We start from the raw sequence: 17,134 nt of genomic DNA on the forward strand, positions 1-17,134 counted from the left end.
CTTTGAATCCAGTGCAGCATTCCTTATTTTTGTAAGTGATACCCATGATTTCTGGAGGCTCATTACCCTGGGAAAAGGTTACCCTCCATGAAAAGGGATTAATGTATAAAAAGGCAACTCTGCATGCTTGGATACATAGCAACTATTGTACTGAATATAATACATACCTTTTAAGTATGTGAAGAAAAAGCCTGTGTTGGTAATGACACCACCAGAAAGCAGCAACAGCTTTGTAGAACTAATGCTATTCATCTATATAGAACATAATCTGTGTTACATATAGAGAGAGTGCTACAAGATGGAGGGTGAAATACTTCTGAGAGAATAGCCAACCGACTGATTCTTAGCTAAGCTCCAAAGGAACTTAATTGTGCAGACCCTTGAGCTCTGTTTGAGTTTTATCCTTATAGTGTATTTTCCCCTTTTCCCCCAAACCACTGTGTAGTGAAACTGAATTTCTGTAGAAAAACATAGGGAAAACACTTACCTTGGAAATTCATTTTCTCTAAAATCGGTGCCTTTTTTTTTGCCATAGAGACAAGTGCTCAGGAGATTTTACACATAAGCATTGATTCGTTAGACCTGTCAGTGTGAAAAAGTGAGATATTTTGATATCAAGTACGTTACATGGGCCTTCTCCTTCTGTTCCTTGCTAAATTCAGTAAATCCTGGTAGGTGATTTAGATAGAGCTATATTATATTCAGTTTCTAATTTAAGAAAACATGATTGATATAAGGAGCCTTTGCAGTATTTGTTGAATGTTGTTTGATTTCAAGCCTTTATTCAGGCTGCTAGTGTGGAGTAAGAGCGGATGAAGGCAAAGAGGAGTTGCATTTGAAATAACACATTTAATTTCTAGGGTCTTATGACCTCTTTTCCTCTTCTGCAAAAAGGGGAGCTCTGTGGTGCAGGATTATCACAGATGCAATGGTATTATTTTTGTTTCTGTAGTCTCATAAAATTCCAAAGTTTGAGGAAAAGGAAGAGATGTGTTGATGCAAAGTCATTAAGTTAACGGACCTGTGTCAATATACCTATGGAACCTCTTGTCAAAACTGCTTAGGATGTGAACATCTGGGATGTGTTCAAGGGGAGATTGGACAAGTTAATACTTGAGAGATTCACTGTGGGAAACTAAGAAGACAGGCAGCACCAATCTCAGGAATTTCTCTGACCTGAAAATAGCTGGCAGCTGGAAGAAGATTCTGAGGAAGTATTACATATGCTTGCCCTGTTCTTATTCTTCCCAGGGCATTGATTTCTAGCCACTGCTGAAGAGAAGATGGGTCTGAACCAATGTGGCATATGTTCTTATGTTAATGACTTCATGCTGATAAAAATGTGTAGGAATTCCTCTATGTTAAACGATCTCCTGTAAAAGACAGGATACTGTAGAAGGATAAGGAACATTAGTAATGCAGAAGCTCCAAGAGATCTTGGAACATCCATTCAGAATTATTTCTTATTGTTTTAGAATATTCATTTGAAATATAAAACCCTTGAGCAGGTTTATTAAAGGTAACCGGTGAATTTTATCTGATTCCTGAAAAGGCACTGTGAATAGTTCAACTATATTTACAGTTAAATTCTGATGATCTGAAGATCAGCTGCATAATATCACGGCTTTCATTGTTAGAAATCAATCTAACTGCACACAAAGTTTAACAGAAGATATGCCTGTGTAAATACACAGCAAGGCAATCTTCTTCATTAGTGGATTGTAAACAGCTCTTGAGAAAAAGGCCTCACAAAGAGTAATGGTTAGAGATTGGTGCTGGTGACAGCATCTAACCATTTAATGCAGTTACATTTAGTGCAGAAGTTTTGAACTGGGTCTCCATATACACCAGTAAATGTTACCCTAGTTAAAACCTGTACAAGGAAATAAACTTTCCATGCTTCCTCCTGAAGTAAAATTTATAGGGAAAGCTAGTAAAATGCTTTGAATCTGTTTCACTTTTTAAGGAAAACAAAACTTCCCTTTAATTATTTTTACAAGATGATAAAGCAACTGAAAATACATCTGTAAATTCCTCAACACGTGGAGTTGGTATACTTCCTTTCAACATTTTTTGGTTGTATGTTATAGTAGAATTTGGAAAGAAATAGCTCTGTTTCCCTGCACAGTGAAAAAAATACTTTGGAATTATTCAACCCTGCAGTCTTGCTGATATAGTTGTTTCAGCTCTCTGTGTTAATTTTAAAGTTATTTTATAAGTGAAAAGATACCTTTGTGACTTCAATATGGTGCTTTTCTTGATTCTTACTCATGGTCATCCTATGAGAGTTTGGTGGGTCTAAGGCTTGACTAATTAGGCTGTGTAAGACAAAATAAGATGTTCAGATGAGTGTTTCTGTAAATTTTACCATGTACAATTACAGTTACTTTCTGTAACCACGTAAACAAAAAAGATTTAAGCCATCATTGAGCAGTCAGGCTACTCAAGTTTTAGCTAAAATTTCTTGATACCTACATGTACCAAAGATAAATCAGCAGCTGTGCCTGCTGAATTTTATGGAAAATCTTTCCCACCTTTAAGCAAATAAAGCTTGAAGCTATGTGTTGTGTAGAGGCTTACTGCGGATTGACACTGTGCTTGCTTGAGTACAGCATCATTGCCTAAGAGGACTAAATGATAAACAAAAATACCAGGCATCTTCTTGCAAGTGATATTTATTCTTACCATGCTGTAAACAGGAATATGTGTACTAAAAATAAAAGAAAAAAAAGAATAAAAAAAAAAAGGATAATTTATTGTGTGCTCTCAGTTCTAATACAGAAAGCACATCACTGGTAATAGCTCTGACTTTCTGAAAGAGCTGTCACACTTCAAGATTTATTCCTGGTAAAGCAGGGAGAGAAACACATGATCAATGGGTTTGGGCCTTTTTGCATAATTAGTGGCAAAACGTGTGCGTGCACGCACACACACACACACACACTAACTTACTTTTTCTGGCACAGCTTCAGTCATCTTTTACACCAGCTGCTAAGTCATTTTCAAATCTGTAGCTGCTTCCTCTGAGTGAAAACACACCTGCTCTTCTAGCATTGTACCCATTTATTGTTGGCTTCCTGGAAGCAAAAGATGTAAGAGAATTTTGGCTTGTATTAGAGATCTGAATAAGCATGGGATAACTCCAAACTGCCATACTCCTGTAGTGCTATTGTATGTTACTTTGTCTGTATTAATTACCATTTCCCTTCAGTAGATACACATTGAAGGCCTAGAAAAAAATGTTCTAAGTGGCATTTTTCTCACATTATTTTCTGTCTATACCATTCAGAAATATTCTTATTTGAGTAGGTTTTGACCATTGCTATACTGTTAGCATACACCTGCCACTGCTCTTATATTGCACTGCAACCAGTTCATTGTGTGTTGAATCCAATGGTAGAATTCTACACAGAAAAACTGAAAAATTCTTCCCTGCAACAGCGAGTAACAACTGCACTGCAGATCACAAAAGGGAGATCAGGAAAGAAATTAAAAAAGGCAGCTCTTCATATGGGTAATAAACCCAGGAAAGATAAAGTGTTAGATGTCATGTTAGTTGGGAATAAGAAAACAAAGTACCAGAGGCCCTCCTTCCCTAGTGCCTGGCTTTACCTTCCCATCCATACTCTGAAGTACAGCCAAACTGGTAGCTGTCTCTAAAGCTCTCTTTTAGACTATTTGATCTACACTATAGCCTGCGCCTTTTCATAAGGGACCTTAAGTTTCTTCAAATTATTCAGAGGCAATGGGCTGATATTTTACTACCAGTACAACCTCTGATAGATTTGTGTCTTCTATATACTCCTGCTTTGTTGAACAGACAGTAGAGTAGCTACAGACAAGAATCACAAACAGAATTTAGTGTCATGGTACGAGTGTACCGTACTTACAGCCTCTGGTACATAACTTCTTTCCTACACAGAGGATTTAGGTTGTTGACAAGCTTTAAGTAGAGCTGCTGCCTCTGGGTAATACTCTGTAGTCCTAAATCCTTTCTAGTCGTGTCTCTTGGAGATGAAAATTCAATTTTGCATGGACTATTTAGGGCAGAAGACATAGATTATAGTTCTCCAGTCTCAGAGCTATAACAAACCTTGGGTTCTAGCCTCCATTCTAACAATGTTTATATGTTTTATGGCACAGTAAGTAGTAGGTCATTCCCATGTTGCTTTTGACAATCGCCTTTACTGACTGATTTTCTATTTTACTGATGCCTAGAACCAGCCCTCTGAAGATACCATCCTTGCCAAAGGCAGCATCAGCTTTACCTAAACCATTTCTAACATATGTTTGCCTGTTTTGAAGATCTATATTGGTGATAAAGATTTCACAGCCTCCCAAGGGACCTTCTGTTCTTTCTTACAGATTTTTTTTTCTAAATCTCTAATTATTCTTCAGTTGAACCACATTTTCCACAAGGTACAATGAACAAACTGGACAATATGCTCCAGCTGAGATTTTCCACCATAGTTTTCAAGAAATACATGCTGCCTGTTTTATGTCCTTGAAACAGGACAAAACCTTAGGCTTTTAGACAAACTTGTTCAATTATTTGCTCCAGTGTTTTTCTCAGAATGGAAGTAAAACAGAACAGTATGTAATTCCCTAGTTTCTTCTGTTCTTTCCTCTTAAGATAAACATGATGTCTGTCCATTTTCATTCTTTTAGAAGTTCTCCACAAGTTCTCAAAGATCACTGCTAATGGCTCCAAAATGTCTTTATTCTGTTCTTGAAGTTTTCTGAGAGGGATTTCTTCAAGCCCAGCTCATTTGAAAATGTTTTATGCAAGCTATAATTCTAGCCTGTATTCTCTCCTTTTGTCACTGATACTAATTATTTTAGCCAGCTGACTGAGGTTGACCCTTCCAGTGAAGAAAAACTGAAAAAGGTATCAGCCTTTTCAGCATCATCTAATAGTTTCTCTCCACTGACTAGCAGAGTTATTCCCTTTGACTTTGTCTTGCAACAGATGTATTACCAGAATACATCTTTATTCTGCCTTACTCTTGATCTCATTTTGTGCCTTGCCTTTTTTGATTTTACATCTTTTTTACATTGTTGTATTATTCTTTTACACTCTTCAGAATTTAACTGAGAGCATAGAAAGTAGAACCTTTAATGAGCTTAAGGTAGTTAAAAAAATCTCACTGTTGTTTAGCATGTTGGGATTTTTTTAAAGCACATTTCTTATTTTGTCCCAAGCACTGGGGTGGTTTGAGTTATCTCCTCTTTTTCTAAAGGAGACGGAAAATCTCCTGATCTTCCCCCCCCCCCCCCCCCCCCGAGCATACTGGATTTAGACACTTAAAATGTCTGTATAGATCTAGTCCTGGCCAATTTGCAAGGCGTCACACTGTACATTTATGTTAGAGATGGGTCTGAAGCACAGAAATATCTTGTTCACATCAGTGGCTTCTGATTCCTGGCTGATTTTTGACCTGATTAAAGCAGGATGATTTGGTTACTATTTGATTTGGGTAAGTTTATTTTATGCTAGCAAATTGCCTTACTTACCAGTCCTTCTTTGCATGCCCTTTATTATTCTTTTTATTTCTACATTGTCTTGGGGAAAAAAAAAAAAAAGGAATAAAGAAAAAAGTTTCAGTATGTATTTTTCCCATCTGGTTAGTCCAGCACTCTTCTTAATTAGTAAAATGCCATCCTGTCAGATTCTCTCCTGCCAGGAAGTCATTCAGCTACCAAATCACTTCTTCACCTCCATCATATATTTTAACATTTGAAAACAGCAAAACTGTAAGATATCATACTTTTCCTTGCAACAGAAAAAGCAAAGTCAACTACAGCAATGCTAATTAAGTGTAGTTTAGGATTAATTTGAATTTAAACCAGGCCGCATGGGATTTCAGAGCGTGTACCCGGAGTGTCATAAAATATGTAACAGCACTTCTCAATTAACATTCATTTAGTTGTGAACAATAAAAAGCAGCATAAATAGGCACAACCTGTTCCTTACTCTTTCCCCAGTAGTTTATGCTCTGCTCAGACAGATTTCATTATTCCAAAGGCCAGTCTACAGTAGCAGATCAAGTATCACAGTATTCCATTTCTTGAGTCTTCAACATCTTTCTCCATTATAAAGCCACTTCATGACAATGTACTATTAGTTCATAAGGCTGATATTTGAATACATCAATTATGTTGCAAAACCACAATTGCTGTGTTTTTTTTTCCATTGTGCCAAATGGAATCCCAGCCATTTTAAGATTTCTTCATGGTTTAATTAATTTATTTTTAAAATTCAACACAAATATTTGTCAGTCAATACCATTGTAGTGATTTTGAATAACAAGGTTAATAAAATTGTAAAATTAAGTGTTCTTTCAAGAGGACAGTCTCAAGGAGAAACCTGAACTACATCTATATTTGCAATATATGAACATATGTGACTAGTTTGTAAGCAATTAGGAAATAGGAGAAAAATACAAAGTTACAAACTTTCATGGACAATTTTTGCAGAATTTGATGAAAAGGAATTCAATAGGAGAAAATTCTGTATATTCATATCATTTATCAGGTATAACATTTTTCTACCTTTGTTACTTTTTTGGTAACTGCCACAGTATATGTCATATAAATCTGTTTCTCTTAGATACTGTAGGAATTTTTGCTTTTACATGGAAGTAATTTGAAAATAAATATTATCTATAATTACTCCAGCTGGTTATTTCTCCCAGAATATTTCTGCGTTATTCTGACTCTCCTGCAGTGTGGGCTTTTCTACGTTTTCTGGCCACCTGACAGGTGTGCTGAGGTGAGCTTTAAATAAAATGGAGCAGAATTAAGAAGGGTGAATCTTCTGTGCATAGAACTTGCTTCCTTAGGCATCCATTTCTAGTTGCTGTTGGAGTCTCTGAATCAATAAGGGCATTCTTATGCAGCAACTCCTACTTATGTGGAAATAAGCAAGGAAAGACTAGGTGATTGTGGCTTAGCACTGGGTACCATTGGCTCTATAGATGTGACTGTTCCAAGGTATGAGAAAGCTGGGTAAGCTCACCATATAGAGATATCAGGTTTTAGGTTTTACCACTAGAGGCCCATGAGAGAATGAAAGCAATTATGGGTTTTCTTCCATCACGTTAGCTTGTGAGAAGTGTTTTGTGCTAGTTGAACAATACAAATTCTCTTTGAGTAAAGACTATGTCCATAGTGTGCAGCCAGGCTAAAATGTTTTGCAAATCTAATACAAAATGTAATAATAGTTCACCATAATTCTTATTTATGCAACTAAATTTATAAATAAATTCTTATTTATGCAACTTCTTATTTATGCAACTAAAGAAACTGACTATACACAGGCATCACTTCAGTACTCCAGCAAATCTTTCTTCTTGCTCCCAGCAACATAGCTGTACAAGGTTTCAGCATTTCAGCCAGTAGCAGAAACCCTGTAGATATTCCTCGGTTCCCTGAAGCTCACCCCAGCATACTTACACTGTTCTCTCAGACTGGATTCACTCCAAGAAAGAAGTATAGCAAAGCCAGTATTTTAGAACATGGAAACAACCTCTGCCCAACTGGTCTTTACTAATCGCTGTCTCTTTGGACAGCATTTTGCTTCCCTAAGTGTTTGTCAAATATGTGCCCCAGGCATGCATATTTGAACAATACAGTTTTATTTGGGTATTGAATAACATACTACATCTCATTAGCAATAAGCTGCTTTTTCTGACAGAACATAAGACTTATTAAACATGACTGTTGGGTTCATTCAGTGTCTAAACAGGACCTTGCTGCAAATCCCAATCTACTTGAGAAGACATACAGTAAAATGCCATGGGTAATACCTCATTATATCATTTGGAATAATGTTAATAAACAGCAATAATGAATTTTTTGGCCTCTTTTCTATGAAAAAAATAAGACCGTAAAGTCTCACACTACAGGAAAAAAACAGTAACTGACAAGAGGTTAAGATGGGTTTACAGTATGATGAAAAACGTTAATTATGGAGAGATGTCAGACACCAATTATTTCATCTATAATAGTACTGTTCTGTTACATTGTAAATACAGCTTTCACTCCTATTCCTGTCTTTGGCAGCCAATTAATATGCGAAGTATCTTAGGAAGGGTCCTGTGTATTCAGAATTCTTTTCCAGCAGAACTGAGGAATGCAAGGTAAAGCTTCCTTTCTCTTAGCCAGACACTGATTGCCTTTCAGCATGCATTGGTCTCTCTGTTTGTTCTTTCTCCCCCAGAATTATTTCCATTCCTTCTAGATCCTCCTGTCTTCATTCTCCGCTGCATCTGCATGGCTTGCAAAGTTTTGCAGTTTTTGCTCTGCCTTTGCCCAGGTTCCACCAACTCTCTCTAACTCAGCTACTCTTTCCTATGTCTTTTCTTATACCTCAGAAACCTTCCATCCTTTCAATTCTATGGCCACCATGACTTTTTCCAGTTAAATACTTGTTCACAATGGCTTGCATGTGTCTCTAGCATAGGTACTCCGGCATGACAAACACCAGCCCCACAGACTAGTAGCAAAAAGAATCCTCAGCAGTTTTGATAAGGAAACAAGAATTCATTAGAAAAATACATGAAGAGGAAGACTGGTAGAAAAAGTAATATGGAAAGCAGGAATTCATCTGCCCTGAAAGAGGTGACCAAGGACGAAGAAAACGTTGCTATAACAAGGGATTCATAGGTACAGACTGAGATATATGTGGTGAGATGATCTGTACTTAGATGATGAATCTGAGTTTTCAACAGTAACCTGGAAGGAGCCATGGCTGTTGTCAGCTTTGAGTTATTTCTAAAGAGCAACTGCAGTTGTAAAAAATACTATTTGCCAAGATGCAGGCTTGCTCATGACTAAGAATAACAAAGGACACTGGATTATGGAAAATTAAACCAGAAGAGTCTTAAAGCAAATTCTAGCAGTATTTAGAAGGTAAAAGAGAGGACTACTTGGATTCCAGCCTGTGTAGTCCTAGTTACCTGTCTGCTTGTCCTTATCTTTTCCATGGCATGCAAATTTTTCACTGTCCAATCTCACCCTCTTCGCAAAATTCAGGGTAACGTTCAGACTGAATCTTTAAAACCATACTGCATTCAGAGTAGATTGGGTTTTTAACCAAATTGTTCTTGTTGTTTAAACCAGTGAGTTTTCAAAACAAACTGACTTGAAAGCAAACATCTATCTGCAGTCTTTGGATGTCTGAAGGCCCTACAAATGTCAGCCTGGCAGAAAGGGGGTAGTGAATATACAATAATTGTATTACCAGATTTATTTATTTTATCAGATTTATTTCTCTTCCTTATCTCCATCCCTATTTCATTTTGACATCTGAAAGTGTTTGGCATCAGGGTAATGTTAACCCCCCCCCCCCCCCCCCCCAACAAACAGCTTGCATAAGATTGATTGAACTGCTTCTGAGAAAACAAGAACTGACTTGAACTTTTTTTTCTGATTGAAAAATATGGCATTTACCGGAAGCTTATCCAGCTCTTCTGGGATTTCTCCCATCTGTGCTGCAGGTACCATTTCCCTATTATTTTTATCTTTCTGTTGCTAACGCTTGAAGATGAGCATGCATACGTTGCTAGTAAGCATGTCTCAGCTAGCAGCTACATAAATAATACAAAGAATAAAAATAGGTTACTGGAAAATAACTAGTATTTAAAAGATTTGAAATGCTGTGAAATGCAAAAGGTGTTTTGGGAAATTATTAAAAATGCTGTCCTCTCATGACCTTCATTTTACTATTTTTTATACGTGTGTTTCATAAAACAGCATGATTCATTAAATGCATAGTTTGGCATTTGGGTTCACCTTATGTTTTTGAATATCAAAATGACAGAGATTCCACCTCAGCAGTTTTTTCTTATAACATACTTTGGATAGAACCTTACAGATGGTGCTTCTTGATTGCTCACAAATTCAGGTTTGTAGTTTTCCAAATAATTCTCTGAAGTCATCTAACGGATGATTTCAAGATTTTGTGTCTGGTCATTGAGGTGATGGTGAACTTCCAGATGAATCACAGAGTTGTTTAATCATAAGGAATAACGCAGAGCCCTGTAAGTTTTATTTGTGGAATCTATTCTCAAATTAATCAGATTTTGCAACTTTACGGTTTTGTAACTGGGATTATCCCTTATCTATTAATAAATTTACAGATCATACCTACCCATTTACAATCCCATAACTTTGGCAATTCAAGCACAAAAAAGAAAGTGTGTTGGAGCTGTGAGCATGGACAGGCTATCAAGGACTATTGAAACATTGCTTGGACATGCAAGGATGCAATTAGGAAGACCAGAGCTGAGCTACAGCTGAAACTGAAAGGGATGGGAACAAGAAAAAAAAAAACGCAAGCCAAACAAACTTGTGTGAGTATGCTAGCAGCAGAAGGAAGACATGGGAAAATACTGCCCTTTGATGAATGGGGCAAGAAATCTAATAATAAAGATGAAGTTCAACACCACTGCTGTCTTTGCTTCTGCAAGGTCTGCTGTCAGGCCTCACATATCCCTGTTCCTAGCAGCAAAGTTCGAGGGAGAAAATTTGTGTCCACAGCAGACAATTAAATCAGAATCAGGTTGAGTAAATGTGGCATACATAAATCCATGGGACATATGGGATTTATCTGGTGGTGCTAAAGCGGTTATTGTTTTCAGTGTAAGGCCTCTCAAAAAATCTTTTGTAAAAGTTGTGATGATTAGGGAAAGTTTCTGATGACTAGCAAAAAGACTAGTATTATGCCCATTTTTTGAAAGGCAAGGAGGAGGATCTGGTGAAATACAGACCCACATTTCTGCCCAAGGTATGGGCACAAGGTATTTATAAACATGTAATTTCTAAAGAGATAGGATGATCTAAGCCATAGATATTCATAATTCTTTATTAGTGCATTTGAGTAAGTTGGTTTGGGCTCTTGATTTCCTTTCTATCATACTTCTGCAAAAATTCCTTTGAAAATGTCTTCACACAACAGCTGACTTCCACACTGAGTCCTTTCCACACAATATTGATGGCCAGGTGTCCTGAGTTCAGCAGTTGCAGTAATTTTTCTCCTTCTTAGTAGCTGGTGCAGTGCTGTGTTTTTGACATTCAGCGTGGGAACAGTGCTGATAACACCGGTGTTTTTAGCTGGTGCTCAGTAATGCTTACTCTGACCAAGGACTTTCTGAGTCCCATGCTCTGCCATGGGGGAAGGGAAGCCAGGAGGAAGCAGAGACAGGACACCTGATCCAAGGCAGCCAAAGAGGTATTCCATACCACAGCATGTCATGACCAGTATATAAAGTGGAGGCAGTTACCTGGAAGGGTGGGATCACTGCTTGGGTTGGACTGAGTATCGGTTGGTGGGTGGTGAGCGGTTGTATTCTCTTCCCTTGTTGTTTCTTTTATCATTATTATTATTGGTGGTAGCAGCAGTGGTTTTGTGTTATACCTTAGTTACTAAACTGTTCTTATCTCAACCCGTGGGAGTTACATTCTTTTGATTCTCCTCCCCATCCCCCCGGGAGTTGGGGGAGGAAGGTGGGGGGGGAGTGAGTGAGCAGCTGAGTGGTTCTGGGTTGCCAGCTGGGCTTAAACCATGGCACCAGGGACTACAAACTGGTTACTAGGTGGGCATCAATGTCGATATAATTTGTCCTTGGAACTATGGACTTAATACCTGTCATTGTTCAGTAAATAATTTGCCTGGCATTCTATTCACTATTTGTCATTGACTTTTTTTTCCCTTTCAAAATGAAATGTTTTTTAACAAGTTCTTCCATCATCACTATCATCTGACCTGCACCTTTGGTACTACCAGGGAAACCTTCAGGCAGATGACTTTCTGATTTGTTCAGGTCTTTTTCCCCTGTACCAGTGAAGTCTACTCAAAAGACTTCTCATCAAAATAGTGCTGTAAATAATTGTCCAAGCTAGAAAGACTGACTACACAAGATAGGTGATAATGGTGGTATGAATTTATTGTATGATAAGTTTGCCTGCTAAAAGCAATCTCTTTTGCAAGGTCTATTGCTGACTAATTCAAGTGCTTTTGAAAACATTTCCTTCACACTCATGCCGCAGACTCATCTGTTAAATATGAATTATGTTGTAGAGAAAATTCTACATGTCAATTTATAATTTCTCCTCAATACAGCAATTCATATAATTTTAATTAAGATAACTTTTTTGTTATTTGCAAATACCTTTCTATGCACATTACAATGCAAGCTCTTACTGATTATTCATTACATACCATTGTATACTGCTCTACTTCTACTACTCTTGAAGTCTAAAGTTACTTCAGTTACTTAGAAGCCATGGAGATTCTGACGTTAATTTAAATACTAAAAGGTCTAGTCTTATGAAGTGCCTGATCCTGTGATCTTTCCCAGATGGGTCATTCTTATTTATATGGTTAAGCTAAATGTAAGGAAAGGGTGCTACCTTTACAAAGCTGTGAGCAGTACATCTATATTTCTTTTAAAAGAAAAAAACCACATGGATCACAAAACATACAGTATTGTTTTCTCTTCTGTCATTCAGTAGATTGTGCTTATAATGTTAAAACTTTATGTATGACTTCTATTTCAGCTTCAAGTAATTAGAGATTTTTAGGGCCTCTGTATTAGAATAGTCATACAGGATGTTTTACATCTACATTTGCGTGTTCTAATTCAGGGAACTCTAATGTATCAGTATGTCAGAGACTGAGTATCATCTTTCTTATTTGAAGTTATACTTTTTCCATGAATTTGACTTTGCTGAAGCATATGTCCAGCTGCAGCAATATTCATATTTCAGATGAAAAAATATTACTAGAAAATTATTGTTGAGATTTTAATTATATTTCTATGTTATTTTATAACTAGAAATAGGAAGAACCATTTACGATATGCTGCATTGTGATAAATTATGAATAAAACAATTTATTGGATCGGTCACAAATCTGAACGTTTTTGAGAAGAACAAAGAGAGTTTTATGATTTGAATTTAGTAAATACGGCCAGTAAAGTTTAGCTGTTGAAAATTCGTAAGTGATGCAACGCAGAAATGCCTCAGCTGTGCTTCAGCAGTTTTTTTAATTTTTTTTTTTCCCCTCAGTCTGACACAGTGGCTTAGAGGCAGTGAGTGAAAGAATATTACTAGCATCGCAAAAGTACCTTTCTTCAGCACGAGTCACAGAGGGTGACTACTTCAGGAAGTCAGATGTGTGGCTGTATGCTGAAAGCACTTCTGCGGGAGGAAGTGTAATAGAAGATTTATAATACAACCTATTTGCACAAAGGCAGTAATTAATAGAGAAAGGTTCTATTATAAACCATGGATATTCATAATAAGCCGTACTATTTCTTCTGAAATGGCTTGTCTCTAAGTACCTTTATTTCTGTACTTGAAAAAAAAAGCTATTGTCTTGAATGCAAATAGTAAATAAATAAATAAAAACAAACAGAGCAAAAAGAACTAAAGTATCCTGTAAGATACAAGAAGGAAAAGGTTTCATGTCTGACAATAGAAGTAAAGTCTAAAAAATGATACATGGTTTGGTCAAGTTTTGGTCAATGACGGTCAAGATTCTTACGGTCAGGGTCACTTTTTTCCCAGGGATGTGCTCAGGTCCGGCCAAAATATCTACATTTCTTGGCATTTCACTTGATATAATAAAATGCTGCAGGATCTCCCTCTCATTTCTCCCATAGCACACTTACTAGATTAGTCCAAACTCCTCAGATCTGGCAGATCTGGCAATTAGGCTAGCAGCTGTCTATAAAACACCACTGCAATTAATCTAATTTTGAGAAATGAGTTATCTTCATTCTACAGCAGGAAAAAGCCTTTTATAGTTAAGCATTACATATATATTTATATATTCTGTCAGCATACCTATTTGAGTTTCTCTGTTATTTCTCAACATATTTAGATTTTAGATTATGAGTTTTGAACTCTTTTGAACTAAGCAAACAGAAATGTCTTTGCAGCAGTCTGCTGCTTAAGGTGATACCATGTTCTGTCCTGTGAGTGAGAGAGGAGGAGAAGGTCATACCTATCCCATAGCATTCATCTGAGGCAACTAAGGGATGTTTGTCATAAACTGAGTGAGGATGGAGTAAGTTCACTAAAAGCTGGCTGACCAGAAGAATTAGCAGAAGCTGAGGAATATGGGTTACTATTTTCACAATGCTTTAAAGCCAGGTAGCCATGAGAGATTTAAACTTCCAGCATATTTTTTCCTATTTCTTGCTGATGTTTTTTTCTGGCTTCTTCAGTGACGACCATCCATAGAGTCACTTAGAAGGCTGCCACCATTTCTAGAACATATCTAACAGAATACTACTAATATATTTTCACTCTTCCAGGATTACAGAAATCTATATGCAACACTCTATATACAAATCTATGTATATAAATCTGGAAAGCTTTGTCTTATTTGGTACTGTGATGCTATCATTTGTGCTATTGGATATAAAATTTTTAGTACATTTCCTGTCCAGAGACTGTTGAAAGTTTCAGAATGGCAGATGGGTGCTTTTTTAGCCTTACAATAAGAAGTAATAAGCAGCAGTACAACACTCATTAACAGGTTTCTGTATTTTTTAACCAAAATAACTACTATTGAAATATCAATATCTCTTCATTGGATTAGCTCATCTGCATCTCCACAGGCCATAGATGTCCTTGGCCTCTTTTTTTTTCTTTAAGCAGATGGCAGTCACAACTGCTTTTTCATCCACTTGTTCTGTATTTATATATTTCAAACAGATTTTTAAATGGTTCTCATGGCCTAGTGTGATAATTTAAAACATTTATATAAAAAAACATTTCTCCCTCATGTTTTGAATAAATAGAAATAAAACATTCTTCCTTAGCTAAAACATTCTTATACTTTTTTCTCTGTAATTCTCTGGGATATAAATTATCCTCTGGATATCAGATCTTTAGAGATACATGGAAATTAAGGACAGAACTGATCAAGTCAACTCTCAGGTTCATATTTTCTTTTCTAAGTATGGGAATATCAACCAAGCAGGCCTAGACAAAAAGATGAACTATAATGAAGAAAAAAGATGCACCTCTAGCGTACAGACTAACTTAGGGTGGAGGAGGCCTCTGAAGAGCATTTAGCCTAACTCATACTCAAAGGCTGGTAAACTTCTAAGTTAGCTCTGGCTCCTGAGAAATATATCTGGTTGAGTTTTAAAAATCTGGAAAAAAAGGCAATTGCACAATTTCTCTGAGCAGCCTGTTCCAGCACTAAATCGCTTCTCTAAATCTCCTATGTCCTTGCTAACAGAGCCGTCATCACTGCGAAGTCACAACTGCTAACTCCTGTTCCACTTGCTCACCAGGACCCACACCCTTTTCTGCATCGATACTGTGTAGCCAGTTAGTCTGATCTTTCTTCCCTCCACTCGAAGCTTCTCCCTTCCTTTTCCGGTAACATTTCGCTCAGGTCTGATTTTTTTTTCATTTAAGGGACTGCTGGTTCTGTAAATATAAACTTATCATGTTTGTCCTCTCTCGGCTAGAAAACTTCCTGTTAAGCCTGTGGGGTTGTGAAGGACTGCAAGGCCCCTGCATTTAGTTCTTCCTTGGTGAATCCTGCAAAAGCTTCTGATCTGGAGGAGCTCAACCACCTCTCTGAAGATGAAATGGGAACCGTCATGTGCTCATGAAGAAATGCATAAACATTCTGCAGGTGTAAAATTTATTTTTAATTTGCAATGTAATAACTGTTTAGAGTCTAGAAATGGATCTGGGTTTCTCTTCTCATAATTCACCTTGTCTATATTTTGTATATGTAGCTTCTAAAGGTGTTCAGGAGATTCATCTTAGAAACTGCACAGGAAATAAAATCAGCATACCACTAAAACCTTTAAAATAGATTTACTTATGGAGAGTAAAATGGAGACAGTGAAAACATTATGGCAATAAGAATGTTCCATGAGTAGTGGTAGAAAAGGAGCAGAAAGGCTATTGAACTAATTGTATAATAAGTTATTAAAAGAACTGCTATGGTGACAGATGGAAATAAACACTGCTGCATGAATAATAATCATGTTTTTCCCTACCCAAAGATCAACTCTAGACATTCTGTCTGAATTAATTTTCCTTTAAATTAAGAGAAAAAAAAAAACCCACCAAAAAGAAAACAAAAGAATTAATGAAATTCCTGCATATGTCTTCTCTGTAATATGCTGTATTAATTTCCCCCCAAAATGTAGGCTATCCTTGTGTACAAAACATTTAGAAATGTACACGTGTATCACATAAAAAGCAGAAAGAAACAACGTAACTCCAAATTACACCAGTAAGAATTCAAAGAATAATTGCAGCTAAAAAAAAAAAAACCAAACCCAAGACAAAAACTGTCCCCAAAACCTGTCAAAAAATGGATTCCTCACAAGAAATTAATTACAAGAAACAGAAGTACATTCTGCATAGAAATTATGGTCACATGAAAATAGAAGCCACATACTGGTACCTTTATGTATGCTAGTACTCCCCTTCTGTCTGTATAAATAAATGACCCTTGCTTTCTTATTCTCTTCCTCTCTTCACAGTTTCTTCAAATCAAATTAAGATTTTCAGGACACCCAGTATTGTTTTCTGTATATTTGTACAGTATGTGAACTCTCAAAGTCTGAGACCTTTACTGTGCTGTCATAACAGAAGAACTGAAGTAGTAATCATGCTAACGAAGTAGGGGGGTAATTCTGTAATTTTTATGTAAGTGTAATTGACATTGATTCTGAAATAAGTTCTGCCAAAAAGTGATGAATACAGGATTAGGCGGGTGGTACTTTAAATCTTCTCTGTGTCAGCTCCTTTGTTTTCCAGTTGCCAAGGTTTATGTGTTGCTTATTTCATAGTAGGAATTTATTTTCCATTTTGCAAAGCACTAAGCATATTCTTTGGTCTAAATAAATGACTTCCAAAATAGAAATATCCTTCAGATTTTGGCTATCAGAGACATGCACTGATCTTGTTTTTATTGCTAGGTGGATGGTTCAACTCAGATTTGTTGTATTGTTACGTCTTTTAAGCCTTTGAGGTTAAACACCTGAAACTATTTTAGTTTCTGAATTGAGCAAATATAGACCTATTGCAAAAGCAGGTATTTCATGTACCTGGAGGTCTGAAACTATTCTATGTGTTTGCTAAGTAA

The 17,134-nt window shown here is 36.7% G+C and overlaps 1 long non-coding RNA gene across 1 annotated transcript; it reads right to left on the reverse strand.

Moving 5' to 3' along the window:
* Positions 1-173: 173 nt before the first annotated feature.
* On the reverse strand, positions 174-16,606 carry LOC134159751 (uncharacterized). The gene is made up of 4 exons (XR_009963280.1): positions 16,451-16,606; positions 5,515-5,562; positions 2,953-3,077; positions 174-582 (listed from the first exon to the last, which is right to left on the reverse strand). It is a non-coding gene; the product is annotated as an uncharacterized LOC134159751 (long non-coding RNA).
* Between the last annotated feature and the right edge of the window lie 528 nt (positions 16,607-17,134).

This window comes from Pezoporus occidentalis, unplaced genomic scaffold (assembly GCF_034315485.1).
Source record: "Pezoporus occidentalis ecotype Australia unplaced genomic scaffold, CSIRO_AGI_Poc_V1 ctg150, whole genome shotgun sequence".
NCBI lineage: Eukaryota > Metazoa > Chordata > Aves > Psittaciformes > Psittacidae > Pezoporus > Pezoporus occidentalis.